The sequence below is a fragment of the Quercus suber genome, unplaced genomic scaffold (genome assembly GCF_002906115.3).
Source record: "Quercus suber isolate HL8 unplaced genomic scaffold, Cork oak 2.0 scaffold_242, whole genome shotgun sequence".
Taxonomy (NCBI): Eukaryota; Viridiplantae; Streptophyta; class Magnoliopsida; order Fagales; family Fagaceae; genus Quercus; species Quercus suber.
The window spans coordinates 202,136-216,645 of NW_027069699.1; positions in this window are offsets into that span (position 1 = coordinate 202,136).

Consider the following 14,510-nt stretch of genomic DNA (forward strand, 5'->3'; position numbering starts at 1 on the left):
GGAGATTAAAAAAGTTGGAATTGTTTTAACAATTCTATATGTAAGTTGGACGCACCATTTAAAAAACATATTTAGGTGGGAAATCTTAAGTTGACAAAATGGCTGATTGTAATTTTGTGTGTTTTTTCTTGGTAGTTCCCAAAAGAAAAATCATTTAAGCAAATCGTGGCCCCCAATTAGAGCTTCACTTCTGAGTGTCTTTTTAGTTATATTTAAAAGACAGAGGGGAAGGGCCTAAACTATCTCAGAGATACTTATAGGCACGTCCAAATTATAATAAGCAACCCAATTTGCTTAATTGTGGGCCAAGAAATTTAAATTTCAACGTACAAAGAAAAGTCTCAATAAGGAAGGAAATTTAGAGAAGCATTAAGAATATGGAATAATTGGTAATAAACAAAGAAGGGACAAAATTGGGAAATGCCCCATTTGGGTAAAAATAGCAGCATAATGCCCTTTTCTCCAAACTATATAGGGAAATGCCCCTCTTTTGTAACTCGATTTTCTCAAAATCGAGTTATAAAAAAAAAAAAATTCTGGAGCCCTATAGCGGCGTTTTTAAGGACCTATAGTGACATTTTCAGGATCTATAGTGACGTTTTGTAACTCGATTTCATAAAATCGAGTTATAGGTAATTTTTTTAATTTTTTTACATATAACTCGATTTCTTATAAATCGAGTTAAAAAACGCCACTATAGGTCCTAAAAACGTCACTATAGGCTCCTAAAAAACGCCGCTATAGGGCCTAACTCGATTTTGAGAAAATCGAGTTACAAAAGAGGGGCATTTCCCTATATAGTTTGGAGAAAAGGGCATTATGCTGCTATTTTTACCCAAACGGGGCATTTCCCAATTTTGTCCAACAAAGAAGAGGACTATAGGTCTATAACCCAAAGAAAATCAAACTTGAAGCAGACTTTCTGGAAAAATATATGGAGTATGGAGGTGCTCAGTAAGATTAAAAATTTAATATGGGTGAGCGTATAAAGAGGCTGATGTTAATGCTTTTAATGATCATTTTAGAAAAAATTTCTAAAGCCACCACTGATTTCCCCATCTAAACGTCTTTAACCTTTTTCAAAATTTCCAAGGTTCATATTTCCTAATGATTTGTTTTCAAGCATCATATTTTTCAGATGGTCATACATTTGCATTTTGTAGTATAAATTGTAATTTGAAATTTATCAATTTGGAGTTAGTTTTTGTGCTAATCCTTTAAACATTCCATGTAATTTGAAATTTGGAATGAAATTATGTATTAAATTTTCCCAAAAAATTCATTAATAGTTGCTTAGTTATTATTTTAATATTTTTTAGATTATTTATTAACTTATAAATTATATAATTACCCCTTCTAATTTTTGTCTACAAAAAGGGTAAATTACAATTTACCCACCTGTGGTTTGGTCAAAATTTAAGTTGCCTACCTGTGATTTAAAATTTGACACTTTATCCACTTGATGTCTACTCTGTTAAGGCTCTGTTACCCACCTATGACTTTCTCCGTTGCAAACATAAAAAAAAACATAACAAAATTTTAAAAAATAAGATCAAAAGGTGGCTTTTGATCTTATTTTGTACCTTATATTTGTTGAATCGTTGGATTCGTTTGACACATTGTAGATCTTCTATTTCTTGTTTTGCGACTCCTGCAATACTTAATTCAATCGTGATATGTCTACAGGGATGAAATTTTTTTTCCTAGCTTAGCTGCGTTAGTGATTTGGTGATGTGTTCTCTTTTCCTTCAATTTTCATTGATCTCTCTTGCAAATCGTAAGAGTAATTAAATTTTTGGCTTGTTTTAATTTTTTTTTCCCTAATACTTTGCGCATGCAATTGGTTTTGTTAGGTTTTTGTTTCCAAAAAGGGGCATAAATTACTAACTTTGGTGTCCATTGTGATTTTTGCCTAAGTCATAGAAAGTGAGCGGAAAGACTCTATCAATGTCCAACCAAATCTTTGTTAGTAAGAAATTTTGGCTATATATTGTGGATTCACATTTGAGATTTGAGTAACATGTGAGCCTCTCTAAAAGCTGGTGATATTTGTTTTGTAGTTTTGTGATTTGAAACTTGGGTCTGTTTTGACTGCAATAATAGGAAATTTCTTCTCTTTTTCTCTTGATTTCCATTTGATTCTTTTAAGTCTTTTAGTTCATTGTTCTTTATACATGATTTTGGAACGGAGATACTGAAAACGAGCTATAGGAAGAATCTTGGTAAACAGGCAAAATTTCTAAACAGCATATTTTTAGAAAAATATTAGATAAATAGCATGCGGCTGAAAGTATTTAGTAAGTTGGACTATTTTTTGAACTCGAGTTCCAACCCAAAATCGAGTTTCCCAAACTCGATTTACTCTTGGATAGTTCATCTAACGTGGATTTTAAAAATAAAAAAAAAAACACGTGGAATTCGAGTTCCATTTAAAAAAAATAACGGAACTCGTGTTTACTACACTCGAGTTCCATCTGGGTTATTTTTTTTAACTGCATGGAACTCGGGTTCCAAGTGGTTTTTTTATTTATTTATTTTTTTTATAAATTTAATCCCATGTCAGACTTATATTGGTCAGACCTCGAGTGTAGGAAAGTCGATTTTGAGGTGGAACTCGAGTTTCAAAAACAATCCAACTAACTAAATAAGTTTAAACGCGTGCTAGTCACCGAATTTTTTTCCTAAAAATGTACTATTTACCAAATTTTGCCTGGTAAACACATCAGCAAGATGATCATGGATTTTTTTTTTTTTTCAAAATAAGCAAATCCTTCAAACAATTTCATTAGTTAGCAAGGTTTTGAAACTATTTAGCAATCTAACAAATTGAGTCCCTTGGACTCGGTTTTGCTCTTTGAAATCGAGTTAAGAGGAGTCGAGTTTCAGTGCTAGGAAGAGTGGGAATGGCTGGAACTCGAGTGTTTCACTCTCGAGTATGAAACTCGAGTGTGATACACTTGATTTCCAATTGAAATAGACTCCAGCATTTCAAAGAGCAAAATTGAGTCTAACAGTCTCAATTTGTTAGATTGCTAAATAGTTTCAAAACCTTGCTAACTAATGAAATTGTTTGATGGATTTGCTTATTTTGAAAAAAAATATGCTAATCATTAGTGATAATGTATTTAAGCTCGAGATCATAGCGAAGCACACGCTCACGAACAAAATGGTAATCTACCTTGATATGTTTCGTTATGGCATGGAAGACTAGATTAGAGACTATAGCCAAGGCCGAGACGTTGTCACAAGAAAGCTTAGGTGGTGGGTTAGAAAGATGCCCAAATCTTTTAGAAGTTGGCGAAGCCAACATAATTCAACAGTGGTGGAAGCCAGAGCTTGATATTCCGATTGAGTGGAGGAACGAGAGCCTGTTAGTTGTTTCTTTGCACTCTAGGTAATTGGGCTGTAACCCTAGTAGATCACAAAACTAGTTGTGGAATGATGATCATATGGATCTCTAGTCCAATTAGAATTAGAAAAGGTAGAGAGATGGAATGGAACAAGCTGAAGAAAAACCCCAAAATCTAAAGTCCCATTGAGTATCTCAGAATCCTCTTAGCAGCAACAAGATGCACATCAGTGGGGCAAGACATAAATTGACACACCTGATGAACATCAAAGCTGATGTCAGGCGTGTAAATGTAAGATAGTGCAAAGAACCTACCAAGCCCTGATAAGGATGAGGATCAGAGAGTGGAGTGTCGCTATTAGGAACAAGTCTTAAATGGGGAGCACAGGAAGTCTTAGCTGGCTTAGAGGTAAGCATGTTGTGTTTGGCAAGTAAATCATGGGCATACTTAGTTTGATTGAGAAATAGGCCCTTGGAAGTTTTGGTAATTTGGAGACCAAGGAAGTAGTGCAAATCGCCTAGTTCTTTGAGTTCAAAGCTTGACTAAGCTGGTTGATTAGAATATAAGGAAGATAGTATTGTTGCCAGTGAAGACTATGTCATCTACATAGACTAGTAAATATGCTAGAATCTTGCCATGTCTGTAGATGAATAATGAAGAATCTGCCAAGGAGGCATGAAAACCCAAGTGCAGCAATAGTAGAAAACCTCTCAAACTAGGCCCTTGGGGCTTGTTTGAGTCCATAGAGGGATTCCTAGAGTTTACAAACATATTGAGGATGATGTGTATCAACATACCCAGGGGGCTGTACCATGAATACCTCCTTCTTATGTACACCATAAAGAAAGGAATTTTGAACATCCAGTTATTTGAGAGGCTAATTGAATTGAACAGCTAGAGAAAGAATGATTTTCACTGTAGGTGGTTTGATCACAAGGCTAAAAGTCTCATTAAAGTCCACCCCATACTGCTAGTGAAACCCTTTAGCCACCAACCTAGCCATGTATCTACTAATATACCCATCACTGTTATGTTTCAACTTAAAGACCCACTTGCAGCCAACTATATTCTAAGATGGGAAAGGAGGAACTAGAATCCAAGTTCCTTGCCTTTGTAAAGCATCAAACTCTTCATCATTTGCAAAACACCATTGTGGGTATTGAGCAACCGCTCTATAAGTGGGAGGCTTAGTCAGAGTATGGTCAAGGGGAGCAGTTTTAGTGACAAAGGCCTTAGTGATGTCACAGAAGCCTGAAGAAAAACACACACGATGCTCTCTTAATGGAATAAAAACTAAACTATTAGTTTCTAATAGTAAACCTCGAATCCACGAGGGGTTTCTCTGAATCCACAAGGAGATAAAACTAGAATCCACCAGAAGAAAATTTGACAAAACGTCTGTGTTTATTGATAATAGTCTATGAAAAACGTTTATAGACTTAGGAGTCTATTTAAGGGCTCCTTAAAACTTGACAGACAAGAAAATATAATCTAAAATAACTCCTAATTGATACCTAACCATAATAGGAATCAAATTTGACCTAAAAAGCATTAAATGCACCTAAAAACAAGGAAATAAATCACCTAAACCTAAACTAATGTTTTTTTACATAAAAATACCAAAAATAATAAATTACAATAATTAAATAGTAAATGTCCTACATCAGACCCCTCCACTTGAAACAAACTCATCCTCGAGTTCATCTTTGAAATCTGAAATCTTCCGCTCCAAATAAACAAATACTTCGAATGCTTTAATAACTTGATTAGGCTTTGAAACTTGAATCCCTCATAAAATGTAGCACAAAATTTCTTCTCATCTACTTTCAATTTATTTGCAACATCAATCAACAAAGGGTTGATAGTAAAATTAAAATTTTCTACTCCAAGAAAATCAACTTATTGTGTAGTCATCTTCAACAAATCAACTGAGACCTGAGGATTGTGAGTTATAGACTCATCCTCATATTTGACCTCAATTGAATCTTCCACAATGTTCTCAATAATGGCCATATCTTCATTCTTGTCATCATCCACAACCAACTCAACCTTCGTTTTTTTGACCTCTTCATCAAATCTTTGACAAGTGGTATCTTCAATCTTCAATTCAATAACTTGTTGCAAGTCTTGATCTTTTTTTAACCCCTTCAAATTTTTCTTTGGAAATAGGTTGCTTCTTCTCAACCCTCAAACTCTTTTCTTTACTTGACACATGGGCTTGACTGTGATAATTTTGGTTTTGTGGTTGACCTTTCATGTTTTGAACATATTGCTTTTCATATGAATATACAGATATATAATCAACACTTGTATAATCTAGTATATCATAATAGTCATTAGGAAACCATAAATCAATCAATACCTTCTTCATTCTTTGCCAAGAGCAAATTGGATGCTTACCTCGTTGCTTTCTATCGATTTGAATATCTTCCCACCATTCCTCTGCTTCATTGTCCAATTTATTAGATGCAAGCCGCACTTTTTCTTCATCACAAATCTTCTAAAAATTAAAATACCCTTCCAAATCAAGAAGCCAGTCAATAAAATCCATCTTAAACATATCTCCATCAAATAATGGAATTTTCTTGTAGTTAGGAGTGCGTCTTTGAATATATTGGTCATTGTCATTGTGAGATGAATTCCTAGCAAGAAGAGTAGCAATCTTTTACTTGATTTAACCTATAATTTGCTAACTCTTTTCACCAAATTGGTGATTCTCATCATGAAAATTAAGGAACTCAGCCCTAGTGAGGTCTGGTTTATTGACGTCGTCACTGCCATCATTGTTGTGGTGGTCACCATCTCGCCAGTTAGCAATCAGACTAGGGTAAGTCAAGGCTTTGATACCAACTGATGTCGCGGAAGCCTAAAGAAAAGCACACACAATGCTCTCTTGATGGAATAAAAACTAAACTATTAGTTTTTGGTAGTAAACCTCGAATCCACAAGGGGTTTACTTGAATCCACGAGGAGATAAAACTGGAATCCACCAGAAGAAAATTTGACAAAACGTTTGTGTTTATTGATAATAGTCTATGAAAAACATTTACAGGCTTAGGCGCCTATTTAAGGGCTCATTAAAACTTGACAGACAAGAAAATATAATCTAAAATAACTCCTAATTGATACCTAACTATAACAGGAATCAAATTTGACCTAAAAAGCATTAAATGCACCTAAAAAACAAGGAAATAAATCACCTAAACCTAAAATAACGTTTTTTTACATAAAAATACCAAAAGTAATAAATTACAATAATTAAATAGTAAATTGTGTCCTACATCACTTTGGCTTGTAAATTTCATGTTTGGATCTGGTAATCATAGGATGAGAGTTTAGTGTAGGTGGAGGGTCAATAGGATTGATTGAGGAATTGGAGTTAGAAGGTGTAGAGCTGAGGAAGGGTTTGTATCAGGTGGAGAAGAATGAGAAATAGAAACTGAATGTGATTCATGTAGGACAGTAGATGGTGTTAGTGTAGGCATAGGAAGTTGAGAAAGTACAATAGGTATAATAGGGGGAGAATTGAGTGCAGTAGATGGAAGTGTAGAAGGTGAGGCACCTGGGGAAGATAGCTGATGGCCTTGGGAAGGCTGTGAAGGATATGCAGAAGATGGAGATGTATGCAAAAGATAGGACAACCAAGCAGGAAAAGTGGAAAAATGTGATGTTGATGCAGATGCTGATGGACCACTGGTAAATTAAGATGATTCAGGAGATAAAAACTCTTGATCATTGAATAAAACATGCCTTGAGATGTATATACGAAGGGTAGTAGGTACAAGACAGATATAACCTTTGGAATAAGCTGGATAACCAAGAAATATGCAAGGCTTAGTGTGAGGTTGAAGTTTATGACTGTTATAGGGTCTTAATAGAGGTGTTGAATAGAAGCTCCCAAGGTGATTTTTGATGTAACAAAGTGGGGAGTCTATTAATGATATGAGTAGCAGTGGCTACTGCATAAGACCAATAAGAAATTGGTAAGGTGGAATGAGATTGCATTGTGAGAGAGCACTCAATAAGGTGTTTGTGTTTTCTCTTTGCAACCCCATTCTGTTAGGGAGTGTGAGGATAAGAAAACTGATGAATAGTACCATTGGAAGATCAAAAATCAATGAAGGCTTTGGATGAGAAATCACCTCCACCATCTGATCTAAAGGTTTTGATTTTTAGATCTAGTTGATTTTCAACTGTGGCTTTGAAGTACTTACAAATGTTAAAAACATCAGATTTGAACTTGAAAAGGTAAACCCATTTAAACTTAGAGAAATCATCAACAAGAACAAGGTAGTATTTAAAGTCATTCACATAAGTTACAGCGGCTGGACCCCATACATCACTATGAATGAGTTCAAGAGGCATAGTAGAAATAGAAGTAGATTTATTAAAAGGAAGTTGATGCATCTTGTGACTGAGACAGTGTCTATAGCGTGTTACAACATCATTGGTTTTATTGAGTACATCAAAAGATCCAAGAAAAGATAAGGCTGAATGAAGAACCTTATCACTAAGATGACCTAGTCTAAAATGTCACAAGTGCCATTTATTTGGTCTACTGACACTGAATGCAGAATGTGAAGGAGATGAAGTTGCTTTTACAGAAGAGGTATGTGTGAGAGATGAATGCTTTGGAAGAAGCTTTGAGTAGATAGGATGGACACCATTCTTACTCAAGCCCTTGTAGAGGAGTCTTCCCTTGGAAATATCTTGAATTTTGAGTTCATTGGCTTCAAAATGACAAGAAAAATTGTTATGGAAACAGAACTTACGGATAGATAAGAGATTCATAGCAATTTCAAGGACATGTAAAACATATTTGAGTAAGAATCTATGATATTTGGTGTGAATAGAAGAGTTACCTATATGGTTGATAAGGAGGGATTGGCCAACCCTTGTATTGTGACTAAGTGGTTAGATTGCTCAGACTAGCTGTGAGATGATCTAAAGTACCAGAGTCAGCTGACCATGGATCTTGGTTGCTGGTGATGGCAGCATTAGAAGCTGTGGCCATAGCTGCAAGTTTAGTTGGGGGATTTTTACCTTAATAGGCAAAATCCATTCTATGGTAACAATCCAGTACTTGATGTCCAGATTTACCACAAATCTGACATATGGGACGATTACTATCAGTCCTATAGGATTGATTACCGAACTGAGAGTTGGATTGATTCTGATGAGGATAGTAGTTCTGGTGAGGAGAGTAATTCTATGAAAGACCACCATTGTTATTACTATACCTTCCTCCACCTCTTCCCTATCATATCCATTTATACCTCTCCCTCTTCCATTGGAGCCATGTGTTTGAGAGTTCCCTCCATTATTCTTAGTATTTGATGCAAACATAGCAAGAGAATGAGGTATTGCCTCTGAATTCTCTACCATAGCCTGTTCTTCACTCTGCAACATGATTGAGAGTTGTTCATAAGTGATAGGATCACTTCTGGTACTGATTGCTAAGAAAAAGTGAGCACACTAGTCTAACTAATTCTGTTACTAACTGAACATCATAAACTACAAGTAGTTTTATATCTTGACACTATGCTACAGATCGTTTTGGGTTTGGTCTCCTTCTGAACTTCTTTAGCATTCTGAACTTTTAAATAATGGAGATTGTAGTTGAGGAGTATGGGCTAAAGATGGTGAAGTGGTGCTGGATGTGGAGGCAGTAGTAAATCAGTAGAAGCCATGGAAGAAGGCTCTGATAACATGTGAGAAAGCTTTGAAGCTCAGAGAGAGAGAGAGAGAAAAGAAAGAACAAGATGGAAATGAAAGAAGAGAGAAAGCTATATTGAAAAACTTTAATTGAATTCCACTTCTAACAAACTCTATCAAAATCTCAGCTGGTTGTTACAAAAATATCTAACAGAAAATATCTGGATCAGTTCTAGAATGAAGAGCCTCGAAGCTTGATGTTGAAGAAGATGCTAAGATGAAAACAGAGCTGTGGAAGACAATACGGTGTCGTGTCGCTCAATACCAAAGTCAGTGTAACTGTAGCTAAACGACACCGTTCTGACTGAAACATAAACACGCCCCACTTAACCAGACGGCGCCGTTTTCATTAACACCAAATGACATCGCCTGGAAGTTACCGTTAGCTCTTCAAAAATTGGTTTCATCACTTCCACTTTCAAGCCAAACGACTGCCCCTTGACTCCGATGATAATTGTGTCAAGGAATTTCCTCCACAGAACCCACTGAGAGAAGACCAAAAAATCAAGCATAAAGGTGTCACTAGTGCTGGTGCAGATCCTGAGATTGCATCAACAGCTTGTGTAAATGGGGTGCAAAGTGAGGTCCAGTCTAGTTCATCTCCATTTGAAGTTTCAGAGATGCAGCATGGGTATAGTAGTGAGGGGGAGACTTATGTATTCTGTAGAAACTGCCGAGAGTCGAAACTATACGAGTCCTAGAGAGGGAAAGTTTCAGCAAGTGGGACAGAGCCAGAGTTGTGTAATTTACAATATAATAGATCAGGCATTGTCCAAAGGAACTCAGTAGCTCGGGGAACATCACTAGAAAAGCAGAGAAGCTTTATCCATGGAAGGAAGATGTATTCACAAGTGGCAGCTTCTCAAAGGAGCAATGACTATTTCAGCCCAACTGTATCCCCAACTGTAACCCCGGCCAAGTGCTGTTCATTCTTCACCGAGATGGATGTTTTAATTGATTCTTGAAAAGTGTGATACCACAAAGAGGTCAACAACAAAATTATAGTGTTTTAACAAAATTTTGATTTTGCACTTTGGTATATACTGTAACAAATTTGTTGTGACTATGTGCAGAAACCTATTCATGATGAATAAGAAAACTCAGCCATGTTACCAGTTACTCTTACATTTTTCTGGATGCTTCAGAAATCGTAAAAAACCCTGCTTGAACAATCCTCTTAAAGTAAATTGTGCATGGGGTTTACTACATGTTTACAAAGTAACTTGGAACTGGTGTATTTGATAACTCAGGGAGTTGGTAGGTACTACAAGGATGAATTGAGGAGATGATTGGGAACAAGTAGTGCTAGGCAATATGCCTGTCCTACAAGAGCTACAGGGCACCACGGGCTTCTAAAAGGATTGTCTCCCCAAATATTTTGTTGATGGCTGGTGTTTTAGGTATTCCACTTGGTAAAATTAAAAGAGTTTAGTTTTATGGTCTCCCTTATGACTTAACAATGGCCTTTGCAGAGATTAAAATGCACATATCCAAATTTTTATTTCTCTTGTGAAGATAATCTGTTTTGCCTGGTTAAGTGCTTATTAAAATGCTCTTTATTTTCTTCTTATTTTTTGTTATTGTTCTTCTCTGGTTTCCTTCACAATCTAGCCTTGGTTCTCTTGTCATGAAAACAGGAGGAACCGGGCAAAAGGAAGCTTTCAAGAATAGAATTTCATAATTATTTCAGGGTTGGAATGTAAGCTCTAATTGTTCTGTTTAGTAATTCCGGGGTTCCTCTTTTCTATTATCAAACCAGAGTACCAGCGCATATTATGCTAGGAACTAGGGAGTCTTTAATTTTGGGCTAAAAGGTTTGAGAAAAGTCTCCATGGGAGTTTAGAGTTAGACTATAGTTGATCTCTTTTAACCGTACAGTTTTTGTTGATTTCACTAGTGAGTTTTGCTTTGGAACGAGATAAATAGGCGGATATATAATAAATGAGAAAAGAAAAAACTGAAAGGAGCAAGGCACATTAATGAACTTATGGATCCAAGGAAACAGTGAGCTCACTCACTCAATCCCTCTAAAAATAAAAGCTAACTCACTATGAATACAAATTTTTTGTCCCTCAGTGTTCCATTTCCTACAACAACAGCAAAATTTCATGTATAATTTTTCTTTCTTCATTTTAAACTTTGGTTATTTATCTTCTTTAAAAAAAAAAAAAACTTTGGTTATTTATAAGTAAACAAAATTTAAAATAAATGTGATAGGCTATGATTGGTGAAATATAAAATAAAAGATAGAGAAATTTTATTCCTTAACAATGTTTTCTGCCATGCAGCGTCAATAACAAAGACAAAAACTTAAGGTTTGGATTCCATGTTATTAGTAGGATCCCCAAGCAGTTTTCACTAAACTCATCTCAGGAAGGGATAGAGTGGCAGCTACACTTGACTCAAACCAACCTAGCTTCTCAATGAGTTTTTTAACCAAGTAACCTGCTAAGAAGGAAATGCCAGAGACCCCGAGTCCAATCGCCAAGTAATACAATATACTTGTGATATATAGTTGTACCGCTCGGTTGGCTTTTGGATGTAAGTCTTCACAATGGCAAGTAGTGTGATGCATAAAAGAGAAGCTGCTTCAACTGTTGCGGGCTTAAGTTCCCTACTGTCACTCTCATAAAATGAGAAGCCATAGACCACAGGAGGCACTAAGCCTAAAACAAGGAATGATAATATGGCAAGTTGCCATTGGCAACTGAGGCATGCACAATGAAATTGCTTTTCTGCCCCAACACTTCTTGGTATCGATCCTCTTGTTCTTCGGTTCCATTCGATTTCAAGGTCACTTTAGATTCATCCTTCCTCAATTCCTTAAGCTGTAATTTTATAATTTTAGTTCAAGATCAATAGGGTTAAAAGCTAGACTTATAGAAACAAGTTTCATACCTCACATTATGACCAATGACGAAAAGTCCACCAATCGGGTATGCTAATGCCAAGGCTATAATGTTCACTGCATTGAGGAAATAGTTAATAACTAAAACCAACATATGTAAAATAGAAAAAGTTAACTGCCAGTAGTATTCATGGCTGAAAGGAATGATAGATTGGGGTAGATGATTCAATCACAAAACAAGAAGTTAAGATTAGTATGAGGCCCAAATATGGGGCATGCAGATGATATATACACCTATATGGTTTTTCTTTTTTGTTTTGTTTATTTAAAGTTTTAATAATAATGAATAAAAATATTTTATTAATTAAACAGGTTAATCTTTTTTCTTTTTTTTTGAAGTGAAATAAGTAGGCTAATTCAAGTGCATATGAAAATATAGAAGAGAAGAATAAAACTTAAGTAGTTTTTTAGTTTGGAAAAAAACTCTTCAAACTTCTCATATATATATATATATATTTGTAAATTTTGAAAATTTAACCATTGAATTTCATATTTCTTATGTTTTTAATATGCATATCAAATTTGATTCAAATTAACAAGTTTCATACCTCACATTATGACCAATGACGAAAAGTCCACCAATCGGGTATGCCAATGCCAAGGCTATAATGTTCACTGCATTGAGGAAATAGTTAATAACTAAAACCAACATATGTAAAATAGAAAAAGTTAACTGCCAGTAGTATTCATGGCTGAAAGGAATGATAGATTGGGGTAGATGATTCAATCACAAAACAAGAAGTTAAGATTAGTATGAGGCCCAAATATGGGGCATGCAGATGATATATACACCTATATGGTTTTTCTTTTTTGTTTTGTTTATTTAAAGTTTTAATAATAATGAATAAAAATATTTTATTAATTAAACAGGTTAATCTTTTTTCTTTTTTTTTGAAGTGAAATAAGTAGGCTAATTCAAGTGCATATGAAAATATAGAAGAGAAGAATAAAACTTAAGTAGTTTTTTAGTTTGGAAAAAAACTCTTCAAACTTCTCATATATATATATATATATTTGTAAATTTTGAAAATTTAACCATTGAATTTCATATTTCTTATGTTTTTAATATGCATATCAAATTTGATTCAAATTGGATATTATTCACTATTCGATCAATAAATTTATTTTTTATACACAATTTTAGATCACAAAAATTTGAAATTTTAATATTTGTTTGATAAAATTTTAACATTTGTTTGAAATTTTATACAAAATCTTTGATCTTTTTGAAATTTTGTAAACATGAAAAATATAATAAGAATATGCAATCTAACGGTTAAATTTTTAAAATTCACACTCAATATAGAGATATATGAGAAGTTTGTAGAGTTTTTTTTTTTCCAAACTAGTTTAGAGAGAAACTTTATTCTTTTTAAATTTATTTAAAATAGTTCATATTATCATTCGATGGATAAAAAATATTGATGTGGCAAACGGAATTTATGTCACGTCATAGGCTCTATGTCATCAAAGTGACTTAGCTTTTATCAATTCCATTTGTTTATGTTAGTATTTTCCATCCAATAAGTAAATAGTACAGATATATTTGAAACATTTTTAAAGTTTAAGGAGAATTTGAAACAAAAGTCAAAGGCTGATGGCCAAATATACAATTTAACTAAACAAAAGGAGCAAGCACATTAATGAACATATATATTTAAATAAACAATAACTTGCTTACTTGATCCCCCTAATTGTGCCCAGTTACAATTTGATCTTCAGAAAGTAAATTTATGGCTTTAAAATATTAGTCAACACCACTGAAATGCCGATGTTTCATATCCAAAGACATCGATAGGAATCAGTTGCTTAGGAGTCAGATCATGCTTAACAGCACTGATGATAATAATATAGGAATACAACTTCAAAAAAAACATAACAAAGGTGGAAAAAAAAAGGTAACTGCTAATGACAATGAATGCAACCCTGCAACATCAATAACAGAGTCAAGCTTCATGTTTAAAACCCATGATATTAGTAGGATTCCCACGCAAGTTTCTAAAAACTCATGGGCTGAGTGGTAGCTACACTTGACTCAAACCAACCTAGTTTCTCAATGAGTTTCCTGACTAGGTAACCTGCCAAGTAAGAAATGCAGGAGGCGCCCATCCCAATAAAAAGTAGTAAAGTATAGTTATGTTGGAAATAAAAGAGAGATAATACATGAATTTTTTTTGAAAATTACACAATTTGATTTTATCAAAAAAAGTGGTAGAGATGAGGCGTAAATCAAGTTACTGTCTTGAGACAAATCGTGCCGTCTACAGAATATCTGATGTAGTTAGACAAATAGTTTCTACACGTTGCTCCTAGGATACAACAGCCCAGCCACATTTGCTGATTATCCTTGCGAGTCTACACGTAGGATATAAGCTCTCTATAATACTTTCTTTTTCCCAAAAAATTTAGCAAAAGATAGAATATTTTTGTGAGTAGTAAGAAACAATATATGGTAAGTGTTTAGGACAATAAAAAATTGTTTTTAAAAAGTCCGCAGCTTTGTAATTCAAAAATAAAAATATGTGTATGTCAATTTT